This window comes from Schistocerca serialis, chromosome 5 (assembly GCF_023864345.2).
Source record: "Schistocerca serialis cubense isolate TAMUIC-IGC-003099 chromosome 5, iqSchSeri2.2, whole genome shotgun sequence".
Taxonomy (NCBI): domain Eukaryota; kingdom Metazoa; phylum Arthropoda; class Insecta; order Orthoptera; family Acrididae; genus Schistocerca; species Schistocerca serialis.
The window spans coordinates 257,141,955-257,161,282 of record NC_064642.1 but is presented as its reverse complement, the minus strand read 5'-3'; the positions used below and the strand labels follow the sequence as shown (position 1 = coordinate 257,161,282).

At 42.2% G+C, this 19,328-nt stretch overlaps 1 protein-coding gene and 1 pseudogene across 1 annotated transcript in view; one reads left to right on the top strand and one right to left on the bottom strand.

Annotated features, from left to right (window-relative positions):
* Nucleotides 1-19,328, top strand: part of LOC126481881 (sodium/potassium/calcium exchanger Nckx30C) — a 1,430,899-nt gene that overhangs the window by 190,502 nt on the left and 1,221,069 nt on the right. The window lies entirely within an intron of this gene.
* On the bottom strand, nucleotides 6,764-6,880 carry LOC126482970 (5S ribosomal RNA; annotated as a pseudogene).

Genomic DNA, 19,328 nt, shown 5'->3' with positions numbered 1-19,328 from the left:
CTATGTCTGGGATTCCGCAAGGAAGTGTCATAGACAATCTGCTATTCTTAATCTAGGTAAATACTTTAGGAGACAACCTGAGCAGCACTCTTACATTTCTTGGATAATGACATCGTTTGCTGTCTGGTATTTTCATCGAAAGATGACTCAATAAAGAATGATTTTGACAAGATACTTGCAGGGCGTGAGAAATGGCAACTGGTCCTTCACATAAAGACAGGTCGTAGTTTAAAATTGTTGCCAAAAATTCTTCAGCTTTTTACACGTCACATTAATAAAGTATCGGGCGGACGTATGGTATTATATACACTACATAAAGGTGAGAGGTTTTCAGAAAAAAATCACGTGAAGTTTTTGGCCGATTTACGTTGGTACGCTCATATTTTTTACAATATGTGATATATAAATATCAATTTATTATATAAAAAGGATAAGTCGTTGGTAAAAATATCGAAAACTTATTGGCCGATTTGCTTCAAATTCTAACACGATACTCTAACAACCGTTTGGATGCACGTAGGCCATATCCTTTCAGTATTTTGTCATGTAATACAGAAACGTTGTTCACAAAAATCTAGAAATTTTCTTGACTGAATTGTCTCAGATTTTTGCACTATACTCTAATAACCATTATGGGGGACATAGACTACACGTTGTTTAAATATATGTGGATGTAAGTTTATATACACAAGGAAAGTGGAAAAGACTGTTAGCAGAAATTTCGAAATGTTCTTAATCGATTTACTTCAACTTTTTACAAAATAGTCTAATAAACATTCAGACCGTCATACGCTACATGTTTTTTAATATATATGATATATCAGTATATAAGCTCGAAAAGTTCTTCACTAATTTTTTTCAAATTTTTATACGGTGTTCTAACAAACATTTGGATGGATATTGATTATATTCTTTCAAACAGAGAAAAGTTGATCGAAAAAAATCTCGAAATGTTCTTGACAATTACTTCAAATTTTTACAGTGTGCTCTAATAGCGTTTGAACGGACATAGGCTACAAATTTTTTTCTGGTTTGTCGTCATAATAATGCATATCACTTCCAAGTGGTAATGTTAAGTAAATACATTTTAGTCCGATGACAATACGAATGTGACTAATATAGAACTGTCAAATATAACTTACTTCCTCTGTTAACAGTTGGTTAGAATTTACACCGTAAATTACCTACTGTGTTTGTGTAATATGCAGAAGTAATAATTCTGCATCTTGATTAAAGAAAAGTAGATCATTAACATAGATCAAGAACAGTAATGACTATATGTTCGAACCCTTCGGAAAGTCAATACTGATTAAAGCTTATTGAGATGACTTGGTGTCCCTCTGTCTTGACTGAACATCCTAGCGTAACTCTGTGCCTTTTGTTTCTTAAATAGGAAATAACCCAAGCGTATGCTACACCACGCACTCTATAAAAAGTTAACTTCTCCGACAGAATATAATGTAAAGCACTCCAAGATGCCCATTAAAAATGTTTGAACAATAGTAATTGGTCATGATTCTTGTAACTTCTTTCAGCATATGTGTTTGAGAGAGAGCGCGAAAAAAAATTTCACAAATTACAAAGTTAAAAAAACTGATCAGAAGGCATGGAGCTATTATTTTTGTCTCACTCCACTCTCAAATGGAACAAACACTGGGGTCATTGAAAAGTATACGCAATATCCTCCAACGAAGTGGCTAGCGGAGAATCCATGTTTACGTAAAAGAATACGATGAGCGGAACATATCGTTCTATTGGAACCCAAACAGTTCTATTGGAAATCGATTTTAATCAGTCGGAGCGCGTTTGCATTGCACGCGACGGCCTTAAAATATCTGTATTGACGGGGATATGACCGAATAAATCTTTAATGGGGAACCCCAAATAAATGGCAGGAGACGACAGTAGCCGTGCGGGGCAACGAGCAGGCAACGAGATATAATATTTTCCCATGGGTGCGAACAGTCGTCATTGCAAGTTAGAGCGTCACATGTTGTGATGGGTAAGTCACTGGACTATTGGGGAGCCGGCCGCTGTGGCCGAGCGGTTCTAGGCCCTTCAGTCTGGAACCGCGCTGCTCCTACGGCCGCGGTTCGAATCCAAGCTCGGGCATGGATGTGTGTAATATCCTTATGCTAGTTAGGTTTAAGTAGTTATAAGTCTAGGGGACTGATGACCTCAGATGTTAAGTCCCATAGTGCTTAGAGCCATTTGAACCATTGTGACTATTAGGGTAGATGTAAGTAAGTCGTACTGCATTCAGAGACAAATCCAAAATGCGCTACCTGCTGAACAGTGTTACGCAATCACTGAACTGTATAATCGGTACCGGAAGGAGTTGCACTCCACCCTCAGTCCAGTCGAATAGGGGTTTGGTTTACTGTAGTCTCAGTGTTTCTAAGTAGCTGGAGGCAAGTGCAGGGATACCCTTCAATAAGCGAGCACAGAATTGCTCTCGAAGTTTTGTTAAAATATGTCTTATGGCACTAATCATGGCGGGGATTCCTGCCAAAGGTATAAATTTGGAGAGTAATCAAATAGTAGTTGTGCAATTTTGGCTGAGGCTGAACACCCTCACTTCGCAATTACGAAAGGGGGGAATAATAAATCGACGTTGTAAAACACAAGTAATTTTTCTGTGTTCTCGTAACAGGAAGAAGTTGAAGTTAACTAAGAATGGCCCGCTACTCAGTCTGTGCGACTATTGCACCGATTTGTTACAGTTAATGGTGGTGTTGAACCGACTGAAGATTCACACAGCTCCACTGTGCGAATATGCTTTCTGTCCGAGTCAGTGTGATTTTACGTCAACGCTAGAACCTTGCAGATGATACCAATGAATATACTTTGAATCTTTCTGTCAAATACAATGATTTCTTGCACTGCAGTGACCTGTCATGAGAATCACGGATTTAAATCAACTTTATTCTGTGTCTGTTCAGAAAGACAAGTCTTTGGCTTTGACTGCAGAATTTATTGTCTAGTCATCCCCGTGTCATGTTCATTGGCAACAGGCATAATTTCGTTTATAGCCAACAGCAGAACAGCTCGAAACAATTGTTTAGAGAGGAATGCAAGATGTTTAAACAAGATTGATTTTACAACGGTGGATTTTCTACATGAGTGGATATAGAACTAAACTAAACTCCGTCACGACAGGCCTTGAAGGCCCAACTACACCGACCGACCGCCGTGTCATCCTCTGACAACGGCCGTCACTGGATGCGGATATGGAGGGGCATGTGGTCAGCTCGACGCTCTCCCTGCGCTTGACAGTTTTCGTTACCGGAGCCGCTACTTCCCTGTCTAGTAGCTCCTCAATGGGCCTCACAAGGACTGAACGCACCCCGCTGGCCAACAGCGCTCGGCAGAGCGGGCGGTCATCCACTCAAGTGCTAGCCATCACCAACACCGTTTAATTTCGGTGATCTGATGCGAACAGAAGTTACCACTGTGGCAAGGCCTTTGGTACGGATATGGAACACTGGAGTGTATTTTAACTTACATATAGTCCTATACAATTTTTAATTTTCGAAGAAAATTTCGTTCTTACAATGGTATATCTTTATACAGGGTGTTACAAAAAGGTACGGCCAAACTTTCAGGAAACATTCCTCACACACAAAGAAAGAAAATATGTTATGTGGACATGTGTCCGGAAACGCTTAAATTTCCATGTTAGAGCTCATTTTATTACTTCTCTTAAAATCACATTTATCATGGAATGGAAACACACAGCAACAGAAGGTACCAGCGTGACTTCAAACACTTTGTTACAGGACACTTTCAAAGTGTCCTCCGTTAGCGAGGATACATGCATCCACCCTCCGTCGCATGGAATCCCTGATGCGCTGATTCAGCCCTGAAGAATGGCGTATTGTATCACAGCCGTCCACAATACGAGCACGAAGAGTCTCTACATTTGGTACCGGGGTTGCGTAGACAATAGCTTTCAAATGCCCCCATAAATGAAAGTCAAGAGGGTTGAGGTCAGGATAGCGTGGAGCCCATGGAATTGGTCCGCCTCTACCAATCCATCGGTCACCGAATCTGTTGTTGAGAAGCGTACGAACACTTCGACTGAAATGTGCAGGAGCTCCATCGTGCATGAACCACATGTTGTGTCGTACTTGTAAAGGCACATGTTCTAGCAGCACAGGTAGAGTATCCCATATGAAATGATGATAACGTGCTCCATTGAGGGTAGGTGGAAGAATATGGGGCCCAATCAAGACATCACCAACAATGCCTGCCCAAACGTTCACAGAAAATCTGTGTTGTGATTGCACAATTGCGTGCGGATTCTCGTCAGCCCACACATGTTGATTGTGAAAATTTACAATTTGATCACATTGGAAAGAAGCCTCATCCGTAAAGAGAACATCTGCCTGAAATGAGGATTGACACATTGTTGGATGAACCATTCGCAGAAGTGTACCCGTGGAGGTCAATCAGCTGCAGATAGTGCCTGCACACGCTATACATGGTACGGAAACAACAGGTTCTCCCCTAGCACTCTCCATTCAGTAACGTGGTCATCGTTACCTTGTACAGCAGCAACTTCTCTGACGCTGACATTAGGGTTATCGTCAACTGCACGAAGAATTGCCTCGTCCATTGCAGGTGTCCTCGTCGTTCTAAGTCTTCCCCAGTCGCGAGTCATAGTCCCTAAGACGCCGATCAGTTGCTTCGAACGTCTTCCTGTCGGGACACCTTCGTTCTGGATATCTGTCTGGATACAAACGTACCGCGCCACGGCTATTGCCCCGTGCTAATCCATACATCAAATGGGCATCTGCCAACTCCGCATTTGTAAACATTGCACTGACTGCAAAACCACGTTCGTGATGAACACTAACCTGTTGATGCTGCGTACTGATGTGCTTGATGCTAGTACTGTAGAGCAATGAGTCGCATGTCAACACAAGCACCGAAGTCAACATTACCTTCCTTCAATTGGGCCAACTGGCGATGAATCGAGGAAGTACAGTACATACTGAAGAAACTAAAATGAGCTCTAACATGGAAATTAAGCGTTTCCGGACACATGTCCACATAACATCTTTTCTTTATTTGTGTGTGAGGAATGTTTCCTGAAAGTTTGGTCGTACCTTTTTGTAACACCCTGTATACGTCCACACACCACCTTGGGGTATCTTTGGAATAATTACATCTATTCATTTGCCTTTTACAAAAGTTTAGTGTGATCTCCAGTGCACACACGACAAACGTTTAGATGATAGTTAAACATGTCCCTTACCTCTGTTCGGATATCTGGAGTTACTGTATTCATCACTGTTGGTATGGAGCTTCACAGTTCACAGAAAACTCTTGGAAAACAGGCATATAGACGGCGCCCCCCACCCCCTTTCATACACCCAACATTTCATATAGTGTGATAAGATGGCCTTGGAGTCCGATAATGTAATGCGAGGTCCGGACGCCGCTTACGGCCGATATATCGTTGAGACAACACTTTGGTATGAAGTGAAGGTGCTAGCGCGTTGATATTCTGTTCTGTTGAAAAATGATGTTTTTCTGAATGTTCTCGTGGTTGTGAAAAACATCATACTTCCAATATTCTCTGGTACGTGATACAAAGAACCGTCTTTTTCTAAAAAATTAAGGGTCTTGAACCCGTTCTCGGCAGACACTCCAAAACACATAATGTTTTGGGGACACTCCCTAGTCTTCGACTACGATATGCGGCTGCTCTCTTTTCCACATTCTTTTGTCATAGTGGCTTACTTTTCCGCATAGTCTAAATGAAACTTAACCTCATCACTGAACGTTAAACGCGAAAGGAAACTTATCTTCTATCTACATGCCGAGAATGGATCTGCAAAACTCTACATGTTGTTTCTCATCATCTTGATGGCTTGTAGCAGATGAATGTTCTATTGTCGGAAACACAAACATTACTGCAGAAGACGCCAAACAGCCCCATAACGAACAGCTAACTTTCGGCTGAGACTTCGATTGAATTTCTCTGGGATGCACGCAAAAAAACATGGATTACAGAAACAACAGTCGTGTGACCCCTGCTCGCTCTGTTCGACCACAACACACAGAAGGTGGTAGATACCGGCGCCCAGGTAGATACCTTGTTCCTTGACTTTTGTAACGCATTCGATACAATTCAGCACTCCCCTAATGAACAAAGTACGAGCGCACTTGGTATCAGACCAAGCGTGTAAGTGGAGTGAAGAGTTTCTAGCACAAAGAACAGAATATGCCATTCTCAATGAAGAGAGGTCCTCTGAGGTGTGACTTCGGGCGTACGCCAAGGAAGTGCTATGGATCCATTACTTTTCAACTTATATGTAAATGACATAGCAGACAACACCTAAAGTTCCATGAGGCTTTTCGCTGACGATGATGTATGCAAAAAAGTAGCAATGCTAGAAAATTTTAGCGAAATGCAGGAAGACCTACAGAAGACCAACGCTTAATGGGGATAGTGGTGATAGATCTCAAAATAAGGAAATATAATATATTTCGTGTACATAGAAACAGCCATTATTATACGATTACAAGATTGCAGAACTACCACTGGAAGAAAGCACTCCATCTTCAGGCCACGAGTGGCCTGTCGGGACCATCCGACCGCCGTTTCATCCTCAGAGGAGGTTGCGGATAGGAGGGGCGTGGGGTCAGCACACTGCTCTCCGGGTCGTTATGATGGTATTCTTGACCGAAGCCGCTACTATTCGGTCGAGTAGCTCCGCAACAGGCACGACGAGGCTGAGTGCACCCCAAGAAATGGCAACAGGGCATGGCATCTGAATGGTCACCCATCCAAGTGCCGGCCACGCCCAACAGCGCTTAACTTCGGTGATCTCACGGGAACCGGTGTATCCACTGCGGCAAGGCCGTTGCCACTGGAAGAAGGTACTTCCATAAAATATCTCGGAGTATCCATATGGAACGATGTAAACTGGAACGACCGCATAAAACCAAACAGACTGAAATTCACTGGAAGAATCCTCAGGAAATGCAATCCATCAATAAAGGAGGCAGCTTACAGAACACTCGTTAAATTAGAATTTGAACATTACTCGTCAGTATGGAATCTGCATCGGATAGGATTGATAGAGGGAATAGAGAAGTTACAAAGGAGAGCAGCTTTTCTTTACAGATTTATTTAGTTAGCACCAAAGCCTCATAGAGATGCTCAACCAACTCCAGTTGCAGACACGGTAAGAGAGGCGTTCTGCATCACGGGGTGGTTTACTGTTGGTGTTCATAGAGCGTAAATTCGTAGAAGAGTCAACAAGTGTAGTGCTTCCTCCTACGTATATCTCGCGAAAAGTCTATGAAGATAAAATTAGAGAGATTTCAGTCCTCACAGAAGCTTACTGGCAATCGTTCTTCCCGTGAATATTTCGCGAGTGGAGCAGGAAAAGAGGGAAATGACAATGGTACAAGAAATACCCTCCGCTACACACAGCAAGATGTGGCTGTACCTCTGGAACGAGCACATGACCTAGTGTAAAGGAGAAGGCAAAACGCCTTCTGCTCTCATATTATTACCATCTCGATTTGACTCACACTAGGGTGCATTTGTGCTGGCAGCTCACTGCCCGCTGCTCCTGACCTGGCCGCCTATGTAAGATGAATCAGTGCTGCTGGGTCTTACCGGTCCCTTTAACCTGCACCAACGCTACTTGCCGCTTTGCTCACTACGACCTTCGCCAGGCAACGATATGAAGCCGGTTTGTGTTTCGTGCAGCAACCATCGCTCCATGCCCTGAAACTTGAACCCCGATTGCCTGCTTCAACGTCTCTCAAGCATTGCCAAATTTCACTCTGCCAGTACTCTGCTAGCTGTATGAACAGCTGCACCATAATTACTCCCAAGGAGCAGCGAGGCCACCACGTAAACGCTACAACGCCACCGACGAGCAGCGAGGAGCGATGTGCAAGCAACGGGCAGCGATGCGCTAGCAAGCAAAAACGTATCCTAATGAACGAAAAAGGGAGCGAGTAAGCTACGCCATGGACACCACTAACGGTCACTTACAAGGTAAACTTCCAATGTGGAAATTCACTCAATATTTTATATTCATTCTTAAACGAAATATAGTCTTTTGCAATCAAACGAATCTGTCTGAACTGGAGTACACCTAATAAGCAAAACAATTTTCGACGTGGTTTGTGCTATCTTTTTCAGGAGAATGATGGAGACTCAACCAAAAGGCTCCGAATATGAATATAATTGAAATTTGGTCCTTTATCACTGCTAGTCTTCGATTATCATCCGAGAACGTACCGGTTGTGCATAATTAAGCTGTCTCTACGTTGTCACAAATTAGTTGAGAGTGTTCTTCGTAACTTAATAATAAGTTATCGGGCTCATAATACACTGTACAAACGATAGTATTGTGCTTCATCCTTTGTGTAAGGCAATTCTGGCTTTAGAAACAGGAGGTGCTACTTCGATTAGTTTCCAGTTGTCTTCTTGCAGCTGAGAGGCTCTGTTGCAATCATCTCACAACGGAGAAATCAGAGTATTATAGTCAGAAAGTCTGGCCACACAGCTGCTGGGGTGGCCCTCCTTCTTAACCAAAATACCTGTGTGATGTTATTGTTTAATGCATATGTACATGCAAGCTGGGCGGAATCTGCGGAAGCTGCCAAGCACTGTGTTGTCGGTAGGCCCAATCTTGTCAGAGATCACACCTGAGTTCATTATTTCTGTAACTTATTAGTCTTTGCCTCTTACGCCTACTTATAGCAATTAGTCTTGAGACGTTCCGTATAGTTTTCGGACCTCATATGTTTCTTCATCCTGTGTGCTTGTGTTTGTATAGTATTTTCGGTAGTCTGTTCCTCCATGCTAGTGATGTGCTCTTTCTGTTCCATCTGTATTCTTTTATTTTTTCATTTAGAGATATTAATGTTAATTCTACTCTTATTTCTGCATTTCGCTTTCGATCTTGTCTCGAATATTTGGCTGCACATCTGAAAATTCTCGTTTCCACACTTTGGATGCTTAGTGTATCCTTTTATTTTTGTTGTTATCCTGCTTTAACATCTGTACATTACAACAGGAAATGACAGTGTTTTCGAAAATTTCAAAAATATCTCTTCCTTTACTTTTTTTAAAGATTAGTTTAATAGTGCCTGTAATTGAGTAGAATTTCACTATCTTACATTTAAAATCAATTTCGTCTTCGTGGGATGTTATGCATCACAAGTAATTAAAACTGGTTAGTTGCTCTAACATTTTCTCGTTTATTACAATTTTAGACTTAATTTTGTTTTTCCTATAAAGTGCCATTACCTTTGTTTTGTTGTCAGATATATGGAAGCGAAGAGAGTGAAATGGTCGTTCTTTTATCCCTTCCAGAACCATGTCGTTAATGTTGATGTTAAAAAGCACATGTGACAGATCGCACCTTCGTCTTAAATATAGGTTAATGCCCTGTCTGTTTTGATTACTTTTGGCTGCAGTAGATACACGTGTCTCTGCGTATACACTTTTTATGATTCCTATTAAATACTCAGGGAAATCCCTGTTGTCAAATATCTGAAAGAGCTGATCTCTCTTAAATCAATGTGTTTCTTTATTTTACTTCCTTTAATTTACCTTTATTTACTGTAAGGTAATTGTGTTACGAATACACTTGAATTTACAGAACAAATTAACAGTGGGGAGAACATAGCGGAAAGAGTATGGAATTGGCAATGAGATACTGAGACCCTGAGGAGAACAGGAACACCACCTGTGTTCGGTCTCCGATGTAATTAGGTGGACAGTTTTTTGCCTTTATTTACTGGAGTAGCGTCAATCGTAAATACCTGTCGACAAACTACCGGTAAATAACGTCTCTGAGTAAAACGAAATGTCCGTCCAGTCAGCATCGTCTCACAGAGATTCCATTGTATACGGTGTACGCATTCGAGTCATCGAGTGAAAGCGAGAACAGGATAGAGGAACAGAAATATATGGAAAAGTATGGATACATATGTGTAATTATATGAGGTTGTTCTAGGTGAAGAGAAGGGATTGAGAATATCATTTTGGCTTATATCTCTAATGGTTTTCCTAAATCCTTCTACTCGTGCAATTAAATAGCAATTTATGATGCAACATTTAACAGCAGCAGTAACCTATTATACCCCGTATTAGTTGTTAGATGGTGCCTTGACTTTTTACATGACAGGGGAACGAGTGAACGAGCGCACAGCCGTCGTAGGAACGTGCCGAACTCGAACGTAAACTAACTAGCGAAACCTGGGAGAAAAGAAACGGAGTATTTGTTTGCCAGGTACTGCGACGAAGTCTAGTAGTTATTCATTCGCTACTGCACCGTGTGAAGCACTCTTATGGCATAAAAAACTGTTCCGTAAGACTGCTTTGTTATTGACGGATGCCATATTAGTGGTATGAAGTGGGTATGAATATCACGTGGTCTGCGTAAATTAATTGAGATCCGATGACTGTAATTAAAACCGAAACTGCACTTTTTATTCTTATCATTGATTTGTCACAACCACTAGTTGAGCGTGACGCTTTCTGCGCCGAAGCAAGTTGTCACAGCCTCGTGATTCGGGCCGTCTAGCCATAATTTTATCAAGAGTATTCTGCGACAGTGATCTTCCCTGCCAATACTGTACGCATAGTTGAACTTTGCGATTTTTGAAATAGTTTAGTGCTTGCAAATTATGTCATTTACTAACGAAGAACTGGCGCTGGGCAGGAGCCACTCTTAAACTGTACAATATTTTATGGTGACTAGGTATATGACACGTTAGTACGTCACCTGGAGATAAAGTTCAAAATATACAATACGTATATTATGCACCTGCACATCATTGTATACCGAAAAACATACGTAACGCGTCAAAAGGTATGAAATTCACCAGAAAAGTTATTACACTGGAACATGCAACGTGACTGTAGCTGTACGTAACTACACTTTCCACAGGCATACTTTCTGCTAAGGGGATATATACCTGTAGATACTCTAAGTAACAGCTGAATTCTGAGTGCAACGACAAAGATGTAATTTCACCTTTGGTGGATTATTTAATTAAGGGAATTTTTTTACTCATACTCCGTGTATGTGGAAAATGGATATTTTCACCTCCGATCTGGATCACCGTCAATCACTGATCAGCTGAATAGTCTCACAGGAAGTAACACCTCCAAGACCACACCCACGCCGCAGCATTTTATCATTGCTTCGGACTGATGACTGACTGGAATCTATTAGTTTAAATGTGATTCTACCAGAAGAAATAATATCCACCATGAACAGTACTGTTAGTAATAACAATCTAAAATTTAACGTGAGCAAAAGATATGAAATGTGCAAATACTCTTCGACTTCACTGAGCTATCGAATTTAACGCACTAAAATAAGTCAGTATTTACATTGTTCAAATGGTTCAAATGGCTCTGAGCACTATGGGACTTAACATCTATGGTCATCAGTCCCCTAGAACTTAGAACTACTTAAACCTAACTAACCTAAGGACATCACACAACACCCAGCCATCACGAGGCAGAGAAAATCCCTGACCCCGCCGGGAATCGAACCCGGGAACCCGGATTTACATTGTGAAATATCATAATAACAATGGGGGCGGGGGGGGGGGGGGGGGGAAATTACTTAAAAATTCTGAGACCGTGTTAATTGCTGTGAACTGAAACTTGTAGGTATTAAACATTTCTAATTGGAAGGTAAACACAGTTTTAGTTTACCTGTGTTGATTTATTGAACTACAAGATTGAATAAAATCGACATTGACCACAAACAACACAGTTGAGAACACTGGGTACCACAATGATCGATTACTTTATCTGTTATACGGCATGAAGTCAATACTTTAGAGTTTAAACACTTTAGTTTCGTAAATTTTTCCAACTGTGGGAAAGCATAATGGTACGAAACCGAGGTATCGACGACCATTTTCTCGCTCTTCGACAGCGCGCACATTGCCCAGCCGGCGTTGTTAATAAGAAAATTAGTACTGTTACTGGGAGTTACTGGCTGTGCTGGCGCTCTGCTGTTGTGGAGTATGCAGTATATGATGAAGCATAAAGAGACGTACAGCAATAATTAAATAAAAGAAATAAGCATGAAAATACATAAATACTATAGTGAACATGGTAAGCGCATAAGATGAATGTTTGGTTTACGTCTGACTTCCTCTATGCCGCTTACTCAGTTATTCCAGTTCGGTGTCCTTTCCTGTACTGACAGAAATCTCCTCTTACTCGTAGCTGGTTCATTAATCGCTGTTTCCATGCGGAACCATATCAGAAATGCGAGAAGCCTACATTCGGTAGTTTACCGCCAAGTTAGTGGTGATCGCTTCATTGGTTTGTCAGCTGTTCTCTTCTCCGTGTTTTTTCGCCCTTTATGTACATATGTAATTTCTTTGCTTCTTGAGCAGAAACAGATGTTGGCGAAGCTTCCAGAGTTAGGATAACGGCAAGTAGATCAACAGGTCTTGCGCCGCTTAAACGATCTTTTTTCACCTGCTACTGAGAAAGGCGGCTCAGTAACGCTAGAAGATGGCAGCGAACTGATCCCCTTGCATGTGTGTCTGGGAGAAAGAATGAATCCAGTAATGGTTTTTCTTTTAACTTGGCATCCGAAACAAGAACTATGTTTTATTTTTACACACATCAAAAAAAGATTTGTATCACCCTGGTTCCCCGAAGTCCTGAAGATAGGGGTTGACTATTGATATTGTATCACAGACACAGTCCCTTTGAATGTTCAGAGATGTCACTAAACCCATCCAAAGATGTAAACAAGTATGCATGAGCAGCGTCTATTAGACGGAGGGGGTCCGACAGCCAACCAGTTCTAGTCATTCCACCAGGAAGGAGGTACACGGCTCGTGTTGTCTGTAGTTCAACCATGCCTCGACGTCAATACCGCGGTTCGATCGCGTCCGCATTATTACATTGTGCCAGGAAGGGCTCTCCACAAGGGAAGTGTCCAGGCGTCTCGGAGTGAACCAAAGCGATGTTGTTCGGACATGTAGGAGATACAGAGAGACAGGAACTGTCGATGATATGCCTCACGCAGGCCGCCCAAGGGCTACTACTGCAATGGATGACCGCTACCTGTGGATTACGGCTCGGTGGAACCCTGACAGCAACGCCACCATGTTAAATTATGATTTCGTGCAGCCACAGGACGTCGTGTTACGACTCAAACTATGCGAAATAGGCTGCATGATGCGCAACTTCACTCCCAACGTCCGTGGCGAGGTCCATCTTTCCAACCACGCCACCATGCAGGGCGGTACAGATGGGCCCAATAACATGCCTAATAGACCGCTCACAATTAGCATCCAATTCTCTTCACCGATGTGTGTCGCATATGCCTTCAACCACACAATCGTCGGAGACGTGTTTGGAGGTAACCCGGTCAGGTTGAACGGCTTAGACGTACTGTCAAGCTAGTGCAATAAGGTGGAGGTTTCCTGTTGTTTTGGGGCCGGCATTATGTGGGGCCGACGTACGCTTTTGGTGGTCATGGAAGGCGCCGTAACGTCTGTACGATACGTGAATGCCATCCTGCGACCGATAGTGCAACATATCGGCAGCATATTGGCGAGGCATTCGTCTTCCTGGACGACAATTCGCACCCCATCGTGCACATCTTGTGAATGACTTCCTTCAGGTTAACGACATCGTTCGGTCAGAATGGCCATCATGTTCTCCAGACATGAACCCTATCGAACATGCTTGGGATTGATTGAAAAGGGCTTTTTATGGACGACGTGACCCAACAACCGCTCTGAGGGGTCTACGCCGAACCGCCGTTGAGGAGTCGGAAAATCTGAACCAACAGTGCCTTGATGAACTTGTGGATAGCATGCCACGTCGAATACAGGCACGCATCAATGCATGAGGAGGTGCTACTGGGTATTAGAGGTACCGGTGTGTACAGCAATTTGGACCGCCACCTCAGAGGGTCTCGCTGCCCAAAAATTTATCGACATCTTTGTCACGATACAGGTTTGCTTTCAGTCGAGATTCATGAGCAGAGATAACGGTCTAAAGAACACAAAAAGTTTTGTAAAGGATAGAAAACAAATACAAGCTCAAAATAAACAGAAACTTAAATTACTTTCTACTGTTGGCAAAACACACAAAACAACCTAAACGTCTATAATTTTCTACTATTGGCAAAACGCACAAAACAACCTAAATATCTATACTCCACGTAGTTCAATGCTACGTTGATTGCAGTTGAGAGAACTTTATTCCTTTTCGGTTTATTCCTCTAAACGTCAGCCCTATTTGTTGGTATCACGTTGAAACATCCAGAGTGTTTTATATTTAAAGCTCTCACATTGGACACACAGCACAAGACTCCTATGTGCGTTGTCATGCAACCCCTCCTCCCCCTTCCCCACACACCTCGCCCCCACCCACACATGAAAACCCTCGCTCCCTTGACATGTATTGTTTGTCAGTATTAAGAGTTTCCAATTTATGACCTGTCTTACCTGCTCGAACATTGCTGTACCATAGACATTTACATTACTTGATCATCGCCATAATTCTCCTTCGATAACAATGTCTGTATGGAAATTAAAAATAAACTTCACAGTTTCTGCAGATTTTGTACGAAGCCAATGGGTGAGATGAAACGGTGCAGTGATTTGATAAAGGTAAGAGAACAGCAGAGATTCGAAGCATTTGAGATGTGGTGCTACAGACGAACTTTGAAAATTATGTGGACTGATATGGTAAGGAATGACGAGGTTCTGCGAAGAATCGGAGAGGAAAGGAATACGTGGAAAACGCTGATAAGGAGAAGGGACAGGATGATGGATCTGTTAAGACATAAGGGAATGACTTCCATGGCACTAGAGGGAACTGTAGAGGGCGAAAACTGTAGAGGAAGACAGAGAGTGGAATACATCCAGCAAATAATTGAGGACGTAGTTTGTAAGAGCTACTCACACATGTGAGGAATTCGTGGCGGGCCGCATCAAACCAGTCAGAACAATGAGGACAAAACAAAAAATCATATCTTAGTCTCTGTACGGACACGGCGAGAAAGTGTGCAAAGCAACTCAGTGCTCATGATAAAAGCCAATCTTCGGATCGTAATCAGTCTTTAGCCTGAATGTCTCCTTTATTCCATTTTTAACACGAATCATACCTCTCGCAACGGCCGTAACGTGGAGTACCAGAATCCATCTCTCTTCGTTGAGCCCTTTTGGAATTGGAAAAGTACTGACAGCTTCGTATGTCGTACTGAGTCGGATGATCACTATTTTATTTTCATAGTTGTCCCGTCCGCTGATCACCGTTTTCGCAAACATTTCGAGAATAAACGCGAAAGCATTACTGTCGAGTCATATAGCCCTCTGCTTAAAAATATCTTTTGAGTGCAACGACGATACCCAAGGAAAGAAATAGCATATAGTTGTGACAGTCATTTGTATTATGATGTGTCGCTGCGAGATGTTTCTGTTGGGTGGGCGGCAGGACAGGCGTAAATTGGTGGGAAACTTCTACCCTGTTTGAAGATCCATTTCTGGGAAAACGCTAGCGTTGCAGTAGCTGAGGCACATGTGGACCTGCAGTCAATCTCTGGGAGATTTATCGCAATATCGTGCTGACAGCGCAACAACAGCAATTCAGTCCCAATAGGGTTTCGGTGCAACAAGGTTATACTCTTCAAGAGCTTTACGTCAGAGAGAAATTACCATATAGATAGAAGCGAAAGGATAGCCATACTGCTGAGCTGTTATTCACTACCGAGACCGATACATTTAAATATTAATAACATTCTGATTCAGGAGTCTGCAACTCCACAAGGAAGATGGAAAAAGATGCTCATGTGTCCTGTTTTCACACTCGTACGTGATAACTTTTCATCACTGGGCGTAACAGATCCCCTAGTGACATTAGTAATCATATCAGTATTATTTGCTACCAAAACATATATGAAGCGGTCCTCTGTACTGCATCATCAGTACAGTGAGGCTGCTACAACAGTAAATCCTTACTGATGTATGTTGTAATGGGAAATGAGGGCGTGTGACAAAAATTTATTCTGATGTAGAAGAATCCCCATTGTCATAATAAGAACCAGAGAGGGCCGAGACTGCTGGAGTTACAGCACGACCGAAGCATAGTCTTTGCAGGTTACTTGTGGAGAAGGGTTGGTATTGTCTTTTTTCTTCTTGTGAACGATGGGCACTATATATTCTGGAGAAATGTAACGAAGGTTGGTGCATTAGCTCGCAGCGTTTTTGTTTTCCATATTAGTATTCCTGTTGCTATGGGTTTACTTATCGCTTTCAGTTTTTTTGTAGTTCACTTTGCTATTTGAGTCTACATATTGTCATTTTGTGATTTGGAGGTAATGAGTGGAGCCTTGGACGCTAGAAAATGGAACGCCAAGTGGAGAAATCGGAACAATTCCTACATATTCTTCTGTCTGAGTTCAATAGAGGGATGGCAGCAATGGAGGCAGCCGGAAATATTTTCACCGCGTTTGGGGATAAAGCTATTGGACAGAGTACAGCAAGAAAATGGTTTTCTCGTTTTAAGGAGAATCGTTTTGACGTTAATGACTCTGCACGTTCAGGAAGACCATCGGGATTTGATGAAGATCATTCAAACACATTAATCCACAATGATGCACGTCAGTGCACTCTTGAACTGGCAAATGTGATGAAATGTGATCATTCCACTATCGTACAGCGTTTGAGTGCAATGGCGAAGGTTCAAAAATGGGGTGTAAGTGCACCACATGCTCTAAGCCAAAACCATAAAAATCTGTGGGTGGTCGTATGTACATTTCTGCTTGTTCGTCATCAACTGACTCGTGAACAACACCGACCATTGCTACTCTGTATCGTTACTCGTGGCGAGAAATGGAAAAGAAGGGAATGGTTGAGCCCATACAAAGTAGCAACATCCCATACAAAGACCCGCAGCCATTCACCCAAAGACAACGTTATGCGCCTGGTAGAGCAGCGACAGTGTGATTTACTACGATTGTACCCCCGAGGCATCACCATCCCTGTTGACATTCACTGACAACAACTGAAACGTCTCACAGACGCAATCCAAGAACAACTACCAGGAACACAGCGTGAAGAGATGCTACACCAGGATAACGCCCGCCTGCATTCTGCCAGGCTTAAAACAAACACTATACAGGAGTTGTTTAGGGAAGTCATTCAGCACCCACCTTATTCGCCTGATCTTGCGACATCACATTTTTGCCTTTTTCGCTATCGAACAATCTTCAAGGAATTTCCTTTTTGAATGAAAATGGGCTACGAACATGGCTCGACGAGTTCTTCGCCTCAAAACCACGTGATTTGTACAGTCGCGGAATCGGAAATTTGGCAGACCGTTGTAAACAGTGAAGGACAATATATTATTTATGACTAAAGTCTCTGTTATGTGTATCTGTTAGTTTATTATACTTACGGAAAAACGCTACTAACGTATGCACGAACGCAACTCTATCTCTTTTTGTGTCGTTAAGAAGAAAATAAGAAGCTGAATGATGGGAGAGAATCAAACCTGGTGCTGAAAACCGCTACTGACACGTAACTTACTCCTGCAACAAAGCGCCGCGAGTACGGTGGAACTTAAGATTCCTCTGTGAGAAATAGCAATAATTAAGGGCATTTTATCCGAAGTAGTGTGAACTTCACTCCCAGAAGCTGGTGTACTATTGAGTGATTAGGATGTGAATGCAAAACTCTCTCCGAAGCCAAGCACTCTTAACTTAGGCTTCTGGCATTTTGTGGCGTTTCACGACAGGGAGTCAGTTACAGTCCTTGTAGTTGCAGAAAATCGTCGTCAGGAGGACAACGGAGCGATGAAGTCTTTGGCCACCAGAATTTACGCAGACTTCTCGAGGTGAGCAGTAAACCTATTCACAATGTTCCTTTAACCCAGTGCATGTGGCATAGTGGAGGAGGGTAGGGGGAGCGTGGATGGTGGTGACCCACATGTCGGACGAGAACCTGAAGCACTGCGTCCATACAATACTCAGTGGAAGAGCTCTCATTATTGTCATCCACAATATGAACACATTTGACACTAGGTCGCAGGAAGGCATCAGTGCAGATCCTCTAGGAACATGACGGCTCTATCGCTCATTCCATGAATATGGGACTGATTTTGAAAATAATGCTGACTTTTGACATGTGCATAAAGAACAAATAAACCAAAACATACTCGGTGATGGTGGGTTGGGAGTTTGACTAGTATTAAATTGACTAAATGACTTTGTTTTTATCGATGTTTGTAGGACGACGGATGATTTCGCAGACCATTAAGGCACTGGACTCTGCAGGTTTCATCCCTTCTAGATGGTTCTACAGAGTTATATTGGTTTTACTCGATTAAATATGGACTTAATTTTGCAGTGACAGCGTGTACTATAAATTGGACTGTAAAGTAGGTCGTCTTAGATTAGTTTTAAATGTCATCCTCTTTACAACACCACATTATCACAAAGACGACAGGGCCGTTCTACGGTAGCAATTTGTTTTTCCATATAATAAGGCAAATAAATGCCAAGTTTATTTGAAATAATTTCAGGCATTTTAGAGTTATGCTTACATTTCACCACTTTCCCACACCATTTCCACATACATATAAGGCTGCTAAGGGTATCGTATTTCGATGGTAATTGTCTACTGGTGCAAAGTCTTAAGTGGAAGAACATTTCCTGAAATTGCTCTAGCCACTTCAGAGCTCTAGTGAAAGACACACACTGTACACAAATATAGATTAGCCTGGTATTTACTCGTATTTACGGATAAGCACTAATAACATGACGATGACCTGCAGTTGCTGACTGAGTGGAATTACTGTGATTACAGATAAATACAGTGGAGATAAAACTTACTAAGTCCATAGATAATGCGGACGTAGAATTGCATCACAAGTAACTCTTTACATTCATGTCCTGAAGGCCACGATCCGACGCTGGTTAGATCTTCTGGCACTGGTCAAGCTTCACCGCGTGGCGCTCTTACGCTTACAATGACGAAGCAACAAAAACGATTACTTAAAATCTCCATATCTGCCTCAGTTAACTACGAGGCCTGTAATTTATTAATCCTGTTTACTGCTTCGCTTTCTGAGGAAATTTGTTGAGTTTGTGTATGTCATGGGGTATGGAATAGTGTTATGTAAAAGTCTTTTTTAAGAAACGTTATTGTGCGCGTTTTATTTCGAATAGATAAACTGGAACGTAAATTCTCCCAGAGTTCTTGAAGGTCTATAGCACTTCATTTTCAGTTTAGAAACTAGGCTTCGACATTCAAACATGGCAATACTTCATTCGGAAATGATCTATTTG